We start from the raw sequence: 13,004 nt of genomic DNA, 5'->3' as shown, positions 1-13,004 counted from the left end.
TAGAAAATTTTCCGTACATTAATTTCTTACCTTTTAATCTCTTCGTGATAATTCTACACTTATAGCCATTAAAACGCTACACTAAAAGGAAGCGCACAACAAACCTACAATTTCATGACAAGTTGAATTTCCTAAGATATCCAAATGATTAGCATTTTATGCCATGCGCAGATTACAAGCAAGAATAATGACACCTCGAAGCACTATAAAATAAGAGACTGAAATGCTCATTTTATGTTCGGAAATCATATTTACTTTTTTCTTTGTGTGTTTGACATCGTCTTATTCCTCGTACGAGAAAAAAGGACTCAGAATTCGATTGCGAGAAAATCGTAAACTACCGGGTCTGAGGCTTATCGTACCAGACGAATGATGTTCGCAAAATTCATTGTTAATATCCAATGATTTATAGGGCTTTGCATTGGATGAATTCAAAAAGGCCGAAAAGAGTGGTGTGCCAGATTTCACCGTCTCCAAGCTCCTATGTCCGAGATGATGGATGTAATGTCCGCATCACTGTTAGAAATCATACAACCACATCGCGTATCCTTGATAAGATTATTGGGTGTGTCCCACTCAAATATCCTTACGTAAGTATGTTGCGGTGATGTCTATAAAGCCGCAGAAGGTCAACAACTGCTTTGATATTCCTTGATGATACAACACAGAAATCACATCCTTCAATAATGCCTTTAACGACGCACATTTGAAGCATGTAAAGTTAACGTCTTTTCTGAATTACTCTATATTTAGTTATACCATCATGATGGTCGTGTCCATATGTGTGGAAACATTGAGGAGAGCAAATGCTGAATGCTTGCTTTCTTTATCTGAACCAGCAAATGTACTGATCAAAATGGGGGGGGGTGCTATTGGATACACATTACGCTCAGAGTTACTCCATAAATTTATTACTTTGGTCAGACACCTTCACATTACCTGACATTTTAATGTCCGCATATCCGCAGTCATCCTCGCTCTACATTTCAGAAGGGCTATGCAATATTACATTTTGCCGATTCTGTCTTACGTTCCTTCAGTAAATAGTCTGTTTTACTTCTTTGGCGGGCAAAATTTTACTAAAACTCCAAATAAAAACGGTTATCCATTACTGCAAACAAATTGGACTTCCAACATTTCAAAAAAGTTATTAGTAATATTATATTAAATCAAATACAACACATTAAAAGCATTTGCACAGATACAATAAATATGTAACAACAAATTCTACTACTTATTAAAATTCATAAAACTAATCAAGTACCAAATAATTTTATTAATCGTTGACTTAAAAGAGCAGGCGTTAAGTATTTGAGATAAATCATTTGGCTGACACGGATATAAAAAAAAATCATTCCTAAACCTTAATCGGTATATGTTGGATGACTATCAGTTAAAAGATTGTAAATAGTGTAATTACTGAAGCTATTGTGTATAATGTAAAAATCATTTTTTCTGGCATTTTCTTTACTAAAACCATGGGCCTCTTTCAAACCTTTCTAAGCCTACTGAACAGCTCTTGAGCAGTGAAGATTATTAGTACATTTTCCTCTTTCCACTGCGACAATTTGCCAGAAATTAATGCCATTAATTTCTTTTGTTCGTTTAATTTAAAATGAAAATTTCAACAGACTCATCTCACACTTGAAAGAGAGTTCCACGACCACTTCTTTCCCTCAGTCTAAAAACAGATTCCAACAAGTTCCAGCTTATGCCTTCACTCATTCTCCAAACTCCTCCATTCTCCCTCCTGGTTCGAATTCCAAATTCCATTATGAGTACGAAGAAAGTAACGGACATCTCTCACTTTAAAAGCTATCAAACATGTAAGTTAATTAATTCACCTCCTAGCTATTTATGTATATTATGTACATTTCCTTTTCATATATTTAAAATTTTACCTTTTAGACTCATGTAAATATAATTTTATTCAACTTTTCTCACTTGTTTAATTCTTTTTACAAAGATTGCATTGTGTTCATTGTTTTCACAAAGTTTACATTGAGGTAATATGATTAAAGGCGAAGGTGTTCGAGGGCATTTTTCTCAAGTAAAAAATAAAACTCACTTTTACAAAAATATATCACGATTTTCAGATTTATTTTAAAACTTGACGGAACAACCACTTTTTTACTGAATTCTAAACAGCGCTTTTACTTCCACTCATTTCACTTAACCTCAACTTACTGAGCTTAAACTCATCTTACTAAAAAGCTTTTTTGTCATAATCATTCGTAAAGAAAAAGACGAAACAACACCGCGTTTATTATTTTATTATTTTCAATTGATCGGAGGGTGTTTGTTCCCCTTGAAAAGTAAACTACACTCATGTCCATAAATTAAGGATAATGCGAAATCAGGCAAAGGAAGAGTTAAAAGCAAAACAAATTTGACATATTTGTAAAGTTTATTTATTAAACAAGAGGTAAAGAGCAAAAAAAGATGCTATATGTTTGATATTATTAAAAAGATTAGCGATTTTTTCTCCCAGGAGCAAATTACAAAAAAAAAAAAAAAAAAAAAAAAAAAAACTATTTACAGAAAACCAATAGTACATGGTTGGTATGATTGTTAATACATTGTATGTCCCCCAGACGATGCAATACAGTCCGTACAACGCCTAGGCATGCTGAGTATCAAATTATCGATCTGATCTTGGGGGATATTACACCACTCAAAAAGCAATGCTCTCCGAAGTTCCGGTAGACATGTAGGAGGAGGTTGACGGGTTGCAACTCGTCGGCCAAGCATGTCCCACACGTGCTCTACTGGATTTAAGTCCGGTGAGAATGCTGGCCAGTCCATACGGGTGATATCCTCCGATTGAAGGCATTCGCTTACGATGTTTGCACGGTGAGGACGGCCGTTGTCATCCATAAACACAAATTGTGCGCCCATGGCGCCCCGAAACAATCGTACATGTTGTTTCAGAATGACGTCCCGATAGATTTGGCTTGTCATGGTTCCAATTTGAACACGCAGGCCAGTTCTGAAACCCAGAATAATTCCACCCCAAACGAGCACTCCTGCACCACAGTAACGATGTCCTTCAATGATGATTTCTTGGTGGTAACGGGTACCTGGAGCTCTCCATATGAAAGTCCGGCAAGAATCAGACTGCAAGCTAAACCTGGACTCGTCGGAAAACATCACACAAGCCCACTGTTGCTGTGTCCACGATGCATGCTTTCTACTCCAGGCTAACCGCAGGCGACAGTGAGTTGCAGTAAGTGAAACGCATCTGACAGGTCTACGAGCATATAGACCAATCTGCCCTAAGCGTCTGTACACGGTCTGCTTTGAAATTGTCGTACCATTGTCTGAAGAGAGTTGACGAGACAGGTCTGAGACTGTGCTCTGCCTGTTTCTTTTGGCAGTAACTGCCAAATACCGGTCCTCATTCTGCGTTGTAACTCTGGGCGACCTGTGCTGTAACGGCTACTCACATTACCATCATCTTGGAATCGTTGCCAAAGACTGGAGATGACACTCTGGGCAATTCCAAGTTCATCTGATACTTCCAGTTGGGTACGCCCACATTCCAGACGGCCTATAATTCTACCACGTAAAAAATCATCCAAATGCGCCCTTTGTGTCATAACTATTCGGTCATTGCACTGAAATGCTTATAAAGCGCCTGCGAACAATTTTACTTCTTTGCCTGTATTCCTTATATATCACTCTCTTACACTCTCATCATTGTGACATACCATCGGTGTCATCTGGTTGCTTCCTGAAATTTGCATATGATTCTTGTAGATGTGTGTAGTGATTTTACAGGTTTTATATTTATTTTAAGAGTTCTATTTTCGCGTGACTCCGAATTATCCTTAATTTATGGACATGAGTGTAATTTCCGGTCAGCGGTGATAATTACTTGGTTTATTGATTAAACGTTTTCAATTATACCTTTTTAAAGTTTCCATTTTGTATTTATTCAAGATTAATTTTTGATGGCTCCATTTTAAATTTATTCAAGATTCAGTTTTTAAATATGCTAATGATTTACTTCATCTCAATAGAGTTCTAACTACCTTTGTCAAAGGAGATAATATACTAAATAATCTATTAGAAAATAAAATATTATTTTATTACTTTGCAGCTTTTGCGCAAGTATGTAATTTATTACGATTAACTAAATTGTTTACTTATATATATATTTATTTCCTAAAGATTAAATTAAAGTATATATACATATATGTGCATATATATATATATATATATATATATGCAAGGTAAAAAATATATAAATCAAGGCTCTTAATTATTCGTTTGAATTTGGGTTGTTGTTGTTTTGTTGCAAAAATAGTAATTTCTTTTAATAAATTTTTCCGGACTGCACTATTTCCATGTTAATCCATATCATATGTCTTTTGCATAACGCTGGTGATGTAAATGGTATATTTTGGGAACTAAAACCTAAACAGCCAATAGAAATTCTACAACTTTTATTATCGACTGACGTTTTTATAAAATTTGTACCATTCCGCTATACTACTATACATTTATGATTCCATTAATTCGACAAGTGCTGCCTTTGCATGAAACACGAGATCTATATTATTTTATCGTCCATGCGGCATAGTGACTAACGAGTTTCCAGGGTATTCCATTCAATGAGAAATTATATTTATTGGCTTAAACTAACTTAATGTACTACATTTTCTTGCATGGTTGCATTAGCCTTATTGCATTCAAGCTGGATTCTTATTAGAACTTCAGACACTTAAATAAAATTGAACTAAAACATTTATTGCTACATTTTAGACTTCGTACAAGTAAAACTCAAAATAAACAGAATTTATCCTCAGCTACGTGAGAGTTATGAATCTAAGTTAAGATATTTAAACTGAATAGCACGAGCATAATTATTATGCAATCTCTAGCTCCGGAGTGGCTAACTCGCTTCAGATTAGTAAATTACTCACCAACTGCAACATCAGTTCACGGTAGGTGCATGCGGTGGCTAGGAATCGTTAAGCAGTAGAATAAACAGCCATTTAAATGTTGCCAGTGTACCTTTACTAAATATTAGCTACCCGAGCTATTTAAATTTGATTTGCATTCTAGTAAATGCCAACAGGAAAAAACAGAAATGACAGACAAAAAATCAACATAACATCTGTTATTTATTTAAATATAACCTTACAATATAAAATTTTATTATGTCTTTCAAACTATGATTTATTGTTTAAAAAAATGAGCGGTTTAAATGCACTTCTTAATAATTTCGATTTCTCCGTCTTCGAGGGTATATATTTTTCTATCAATTTTAAGCATTTTAAGCATGCTTCATATTGTATTTGACAGATAATTTTTTTAACACTTACACTACTATTGTTGTTTAAAAGTGTGTGTGTGTGTGTGATTATGGCAAAGCCTCGAGGGCTATCTGCCTAAGGGGAGGGATGCCTTCGTGGAGGACTTTCTAAGTGAAACTGTGTTGGTCAAAAGAAATTTGTAATGTGAATTTTTCCATTTACTAGTAATATTTATGGAAAGCATTTTAACTTCCGTACGTTATTCATTTTTTTTTCTAGTTTTACAATATTTTGCTACAGATCGCGCCAGCGGTTTGCCTATTTATTGCCAACCCAGAATTTTAATCGCGAACTTTAAACAGATATTCGGGTTACCGTTTCCATTCACCCTCTTATTGTAACAAAATAAACCTTCACTTGCTTGAGTTGAGACTTTTGCTGTTGGTTGGCAGATTGGAAGCTAGTCGACTTGGGGGATTTTTAAGTATAATTCCACCAAAATTTTGATTTCGGTTGTTTGCAAATTTCATGACTTCATCTTTTTTAACAAAATAATAATATTATTACGATAGCTTTAAAATAACGGTAATACACCAATATTAGTTTTTAAGGGAGTGGAATTAAAATAATTATTTTATTTAATTCTATAATATTTAAAAATGTCTTTACACTCCGAATATTTTTTGGATATCTTTATTCTGAGCGATTAAAGCGAACTAAACCAGATAAATGTTATAAAGCACAATTTTCGTATTACGTTATAGCAAAACATTAAAAAATTTTTAAATATATTAAAATTAATGTCGTTATTTAATTTTCCATTCTTTATGGTAAGCCCTTTTCTTCTTGTAATCAAAATATTCAGATATGTTGCACATTTCTACGTAAAATTTGCTTCAAAACACTTTTTTAATTTTCTTTTTAAAATCTGTCTGATTTTTACTGTTTTTAAGTTCGAAGGTGTGCTAGATCTCATGTATTTTAGAATAACATTTACCGAAAGTTCTTAGAAAAACAAAAATTATTTAACGCTTCTTTCGCGACAAGAAGATTAAGGAAAGTGGAATGAAAAAATATGGTGTTAACAAAGTTAGAAACAGAAAGATACATAAGCTTAAAATTCTATAAACTGCTACACATAGCGTGAACATTTGCTTATAATTTATAGTTTTAATTTCCTTCTTTCTATTTCAGTAAAAATGTTTTATGTTTTAAGATATGTATTTATCTAAATTCTGATTTTAGGTCCTACAGACCTGACTAGACAGGTCAGGAAGGTATTGCTATGTCTTAAAAATTCACAAAGGGCTGAAGAAAGTTTTTAAAACAACATTTCTATTTAATCTGATTTTTTAACGTAAAAGGCATAATTTGTATTACAGAGAAACCACCTCTCGTGACGATGTAAATTAAAAATAACAGTCAATCAGATTTAACGCTGATAAAGTAGCCTAAGACTACACATTCAATAAAACAAGCTTGGCTCAGCTACGCGAGAATGCAAAAGCCATAATAATCACATTTAGATATAAAAGAGATATTAACACATTGACTGCTTATCACGCGCTTGCGCGTGGCGTGGCGCTATCGCCGAAAAGCCAATCACGCGCCAGCGCGTGATGTGGGGTGATGTCTCAGTAGCCAGTCACGCGCTGGCGCGGGAAAATCCACTTCTGATTATTCATTCTCTAGTTCATTTGGCATTGCTTTCAGGGTATTTCTGCTGGTATTGGCATGTAGTTATGATTAGAAACTATCTGTAAATAATCGTGGTTTCGAATTTAATATTTAATTTTTGATTGAAAAAATAATCTTGTGATATGAGTTATACAGATGATAATTGTGCAGGGCCTTCGCGCCCCAAAAAAGAAAAGTTCAAAATAATAAGAATTTAACGGATGATGAAATTGCAAATTTGTTGGCTGAGCTATCGGACGAGTACCCGAGTGATTATAGTTACGACGGCTACGACAGTGACAGTGACGAAGAATTCATTCCTCCCAATGATGCCCATGATATTTCGGATTCTGCAGATGAAGATGATGAACAAATCGTTCAAGGTGCAACATGTCAGCGCGATAATTCCGCTATAATGGAAAATTTAACTTGGGAAAACGATTTAACATCCATGAAGCAGTTTTCTTTCATAAAATCCGAGTGTTTGCTCCAAACTGTTTCAGGTAACAATCCTACAGATTACTTTCGGCATTTTTTCACCGACGGTATCTTGGAGGAAGTAGTTGCTGAAACTAATAATTATGCTCATAAAGTTCTCTTTCACCGTGAAAAAAAGAAACATTCACGAATCAATGCCTGGAAAGACACTACAAAAGAGGAACTTTTGACATTTGTGGGATTGATCTTACATATGGGAACTATACGAATCAACCGCATACAAGATTATTGGAAAACCGATTCATTGTTTGGTTTACATGTTTTTTCTGAAAACATGAGCAGGAATCGGTTTTTATTATTACTGAGGGCATTGCACTTCGCAAAAATTCCAGAGCAGAATACAGAAATTCCAAAGGATCGATTATATAAAATAAGAAGAATGGTAAATTTGTTCAACGCACGAGTATCTGAAATATATTACCCAGGACGAGAGATTAGTTTAGATGAGTCGATGGTATTATGGCGTGGACGACTTATATTTAGACAGTATATACCAAATAAACGTCACAAATATGGTATCAAGCTGTACATGATCACAACCCCTGATGGTATGGTTCTCAAATTTATGGTATATACAGGTATGTTGGATGATTCTTGTGGAAAAGGACATGCACAGAAAGTCGTAATGAATTTACTTGAGGGAATGTTGGATGTAGGGCATAGAGTATTTATGGATAATTATTATAACAGCTATGAACTGGCAAAATGTCTTTCTGATAGAAAAACTCATTGTACTGGGACAATTAGAAACAACAGGAAGACATTTCCGAAAGAGGTAAAAGAAAAAAAAACTGAAGAAAGGGCAAACTGTAGCAAAATATACTAATGGTGTGATGATTGCTAAGTGGAAGGATAAGAGAGACGTCACTTATATTTCCAATGAATATAAAAATGATATGGTGGAAAAAACAAACAAAAGAGGTGAAGTTAAAACAAAACCACTACCTGTAATTCAGTATAATAGATTTATGGCAGGTATTGATAAGCAAGACCAGATGCTTGCTTATTATCCTTGTGAAAGAAAAACGATTAGGTGGCCCACGAAAATTTTTGTGCATATTTTGCAAATAATGATGTCCAATTCCCACTTTATCTACAACAAGTATTCCAATAGAAATATGTCACTTTATGACTATCGTCTATCCGTGATAAGATGCTTATTGAAACAGCCATCTGTTCATCGTGCTTCTGTGTGTCATCCATCTGAATCGGAGCATGTACTAAAAACGCGGGAAGAGAAAAAAGGTGGAAAAATACTGCGAAAGCAGTGTAAAAGCTGTTATTCGGAAGGAAAACGAAAAGATACCATATATGTGTGCAAAGTTTGCGAAGGATCTCCCGGATACTGCCTAGATTGTTCTAAGATTACACACAAATAACACTCTAAAATGTAAGTTTATTAATAATACCATTATAAGTATCATGTAATAAATTCATTTGTAATATATATGTTTGTAATAGAGATTTATATAAAAATAATGCATACTGTCACTTATTTTACTTATTTTGATTCACTTTTTGCAAATCACGCGCCAGCGCGTAATGTGGCATTTGGGAAAAAAATTGTTGTGCAGTGCCAATCACGCGCTGGCGCGTAGTTAAGAAATTCCATATGGAAATGCTTAAATAATACTTAGATATAAAATAATCATATTTCATTAATAATTTTAAATCATATTTTCAATAATTAGTATGTTGGCTTCTGGGTACAATCTACTTCGATGTCAAGGCAATAACTATCAACCCCATCTCTAGAGACTGGCAGTCAGTGTGTTAATACATATATATATATATATAAAAGAGATATTAATAATTATATACCAAATTCAATTAACACTGTAGATCTAAAATTTTGAGAGCTAAGTTTTTAAAAACTACTCGTACGATTTTTAGAGAACTTGACAGTAACACAAGTTGAATTTCGCCAGTTGGCCTAGTAGAACAGGAGATATAGAGCTGACTTTTTTTTCGCAGTGTGTCTATTCCAATGCTGTCAGATTTCAAAATTTTTAGTGATATTATTTGAATCTCATACTGAAGTGGAAATATCCGAAGCTGGCAGCTGACTTTGTAAATCAGCGATCAAGTCATATTTTCGTTTGAATTATATCCTATGTTCAGATCCCAGTCACAGGCCATTTAAAAACTTTTTAAATGGTTATAGTTTCCATTTCAGTAGTCATAGTCTTTGTATGGGAAACAGCAGGAGCAAACATTTTGCTTCCGTTGAAGCAAAGTCTTTGTATATAACTCTAAAGGAAGAACAGTCTTGGAGACAGAAGTGGACGTCATACATAGACTTGGACATGTTTAAGTGTAATCAAGTCGAAGTTGGAAGAACATTTATTTACTGAGTACAAATTAAAATATTAGACATGTGTGGGAAACCTACTTCTCTAGTTTCTCAATTAATGCTCAGAATAGCATTTCATATTTCAGATTTTTTTTCTGTACTTTATTACGTGTTTCAAGCAAGAGAGAAGAACATATTATTAAATCTGGAAGGTTTTTTAACTTGGTTAGAACAAATCTTCTTCATGAAGTTGAGAAGAATTGAATAAGTTTTCAGTTGAAAATGCCACAAGTTTTATTGCCACTAGATTTGCATAACTAGTGAATTCCTTCAAAGCTCGAGGTCACTGTCAAAAGCGTTTTCAATTTGAAAAGAAAGTAAATTTATTTATTATACAGAAAAATTTAAAGCACCAATGTATTCTAATTACTAGAGCAGTAGAGGGTTTCTTACTCGAACTAACTGGGAAAAAGTTACTTAGAATTCTTTTATTATGAAAATCCATAAAAAATAACACTCAGTTGTAGAGACATAAGCTATTTTTTGGAAGCAGGCGAGATGGAAAATGAGCTGGTAATTACGCAGAACCACTACACCACGTAGGAACGCTAGGAAAGCGGCAGAAATACCTTATACAGTATTTAAAGATAAAAAATAAATTGCTGTGACATTGCTGTAAAGTGTAAATTGCTGAGGAAGAACAAAATAAAACTATGACACTGGAAATCAATGAAAAATTACATTATATCTCTGAAGTACTCGCAGCTATTTTACGCAATGGTTATGAAAACAGCCCCATCTATTAATAAGAATTTGAAGCGCTGTAGTTTCCGTGGGATAGTATCGAACTTAAAACTAGTATGTTCTCAGGCGTGTACTTCAGACTCAACAAAAAACAAACTTTGACTATGGGCATGCCATATTCTTCTGCAAGCAAAAGATTTACGTAGTTTTCAAATTGTATTATTATATTATTTACGGATACAAGAGAATTATTTTCACACTTATCAGTGGCAGCAAGGTTTTTTCAATTTCATGTTTAGTTATAAATATCACTAATATGCAATGATTTAAATTATACGGAATTGTAATTATGGAATATTTTCAGAAGTTTCCGAACTCTCATTGTAAATACTACTTATTCTAACGGTAGGTAATATTTGTTCAATTCCTTTCGGGTGCCATTTTAGAGATTATCTGATTGATTCAAAGCAGGGAACATAAGAAATCAACTCTGCCTTCGTCGGGATTCGAATCATGGATCTTTTATTTGGCAGCTGGATGTGACCAAAAGGAGTCATGCCTTTCAAAAAGGCTAAAATTCTCTTCGGATGATCTCTTGCGAAGACTGGCTTATAATTTCTTAGAATGTTTGATATTTCTATTTTTGGTACTTTACTTACTTCACAGTTTATGTCTAGTAGAACAAAAATTATAATTATCATATTTCATTAATGAACATTAGTTAATTATTGGCTTGCTGCATTACAGGAAAGGAAAATATGAAAAGTTTTCATGAGTGTTCAAGATATAAATTTCAGTTTCAGGATGGAAGTACCTTCTACGATTAGCTCAATACATTGAGATCAATTTAATCTGGCTGAGCAGAACTGCATACCTGCCTGTTCATGTACCAGGAGGACATTCATCAAGGAGCCGCTGTCAATAGAATCTGTTACGTTTCTCGCTAGACTGTATTGAATGGGCATGTTCTCCCCAAGGAAGTTACCTACTCGTGAGAGATCTATTGGTAGTAATTTTTCTTGCGCTTTTGTATAGCAGTATAATAACATATTTTTTTGAAATCTTTTCCTTCTCAGAAATTATATAAAACCCTTAATTCGTAATTTTGTATAAATTTGTTTGATTGCTTTTAGGCAATTTCAAAAAATCACTGAAATCAAGAAGGAATTAATTCTGCTACGATTATTTCTCAGAAAAGTTTATTTTCAAAGTTTTTTTCTTTTTTTCTTTTTGTTAACTCTAACACCAACTGCTCCAATACGCAGAGTATATCACGAGGGTTATACAAATATGTTATAGAAGTAACTAAATATACAAGTGCTAAAACACTGCAAAGGGGAAAAAAACTTTTTAAAAAATAAAAGGGAAAGGGAAAATAAAAAAAAATGACGTATAAAAGTAAAGAGATATTAAAAATAATTTAAAAAGACTGAGTAATTGATAATGGCGAAAGGTTAAACCAATTTTCCTCTTAAAGTACATTTTCTTTAACTTTCGTGTGCTTCGGACAACATATCATCTGCGTACTTCAGTTTGATGTTTAGGCGTTCAAGAAATGCTGACAAGAAGTAAAATTAAGCTGAAAATTATTTTAATGTTAATGTTTGTAGGTACAAATAAAACTGAAAAACATTTGTTGACCGTTCTTTGCAGAATCTTCGAAATACAAAACACTTAAATATTCAGCCCGCTATAAGTAGATTTAATAGCTATAATCTTCACTTCCAATTATGTGCAACTTCTACGTATAAACCCTACCAAATATCAGAAAGCACAATCACCGAAACCAGCTAGGAGAATTAGATAGGCAATTTACGAAAAAAATAGCCTTCCAGTTTCGTGTCAAACTCTCTCTATAAATTACAACTAATTTTCATTCTGGTAAGGTTATGAAAGGAACAGAAATTTCAGGAAAGAATTAATATAAAACTAATTTTCAAATTAAAATAAATTTTAAATTAGCAATACATGTCAAGCCTAACTGCTTAAAGGAAAATGCCTTTTTTTGCGCAGAGGATTTTTAGAAATCCATATATAAACGTATTATATATATCGAAAAACACAGAAATTTGCGAAGTTATTATAGGAATTTATTAAACAATAAGAGGCCGTAAAAATATACTCGTTAAAGAAAAACAATAATTTTGTATTGTATATCTTTGTCGCTTAACTGTTAACTTAACAATGTAAACGTTTCTTGAACCAATCAATGATCCAAGACTACTTACTGAATACTGATATCCGTTTGTGTTTAAAACCTGAAAATTGCATCGATTTGATTACTTTTTCTACGCAAAGCCCTTTTTTGTAGCTTTTGGCCTGAGCAACATGCTTGAAGACGTTAAGCCAGAAAACTATTGGAATTTGCTGACCGTTTTTCAGCATAAGAAATTTCTTGCTCGAATCGGGCAATACACTTATTGTTCATGTCTCCAAGATTGGACAAGCTAAATATATGAAATTTTTATATATGAAAATATTTTGAAATATACTAAAGAAATTAAAAACACATGAAGTTTTAAAACCTTAGT

This window comes from Stegodyphus dumicola, chromosome 4, assembly GCF_044657685.1.
Source record: "Stegodyphus dumicola isolate Sdum_Otavi_A_Nest chromosome 4, ASM4465768v1".
In the NCBI taxonomy this organism is placed as follows: domain Eukaryota; kingdom Metazoa; phylum Arthropoda; class Arachnida; order Araneae; family Eresidae; genus Stegodyphus; species Stegodyphus dumicola.
This window is presented reverse-complemented; position numbering follows the sequence as displayed.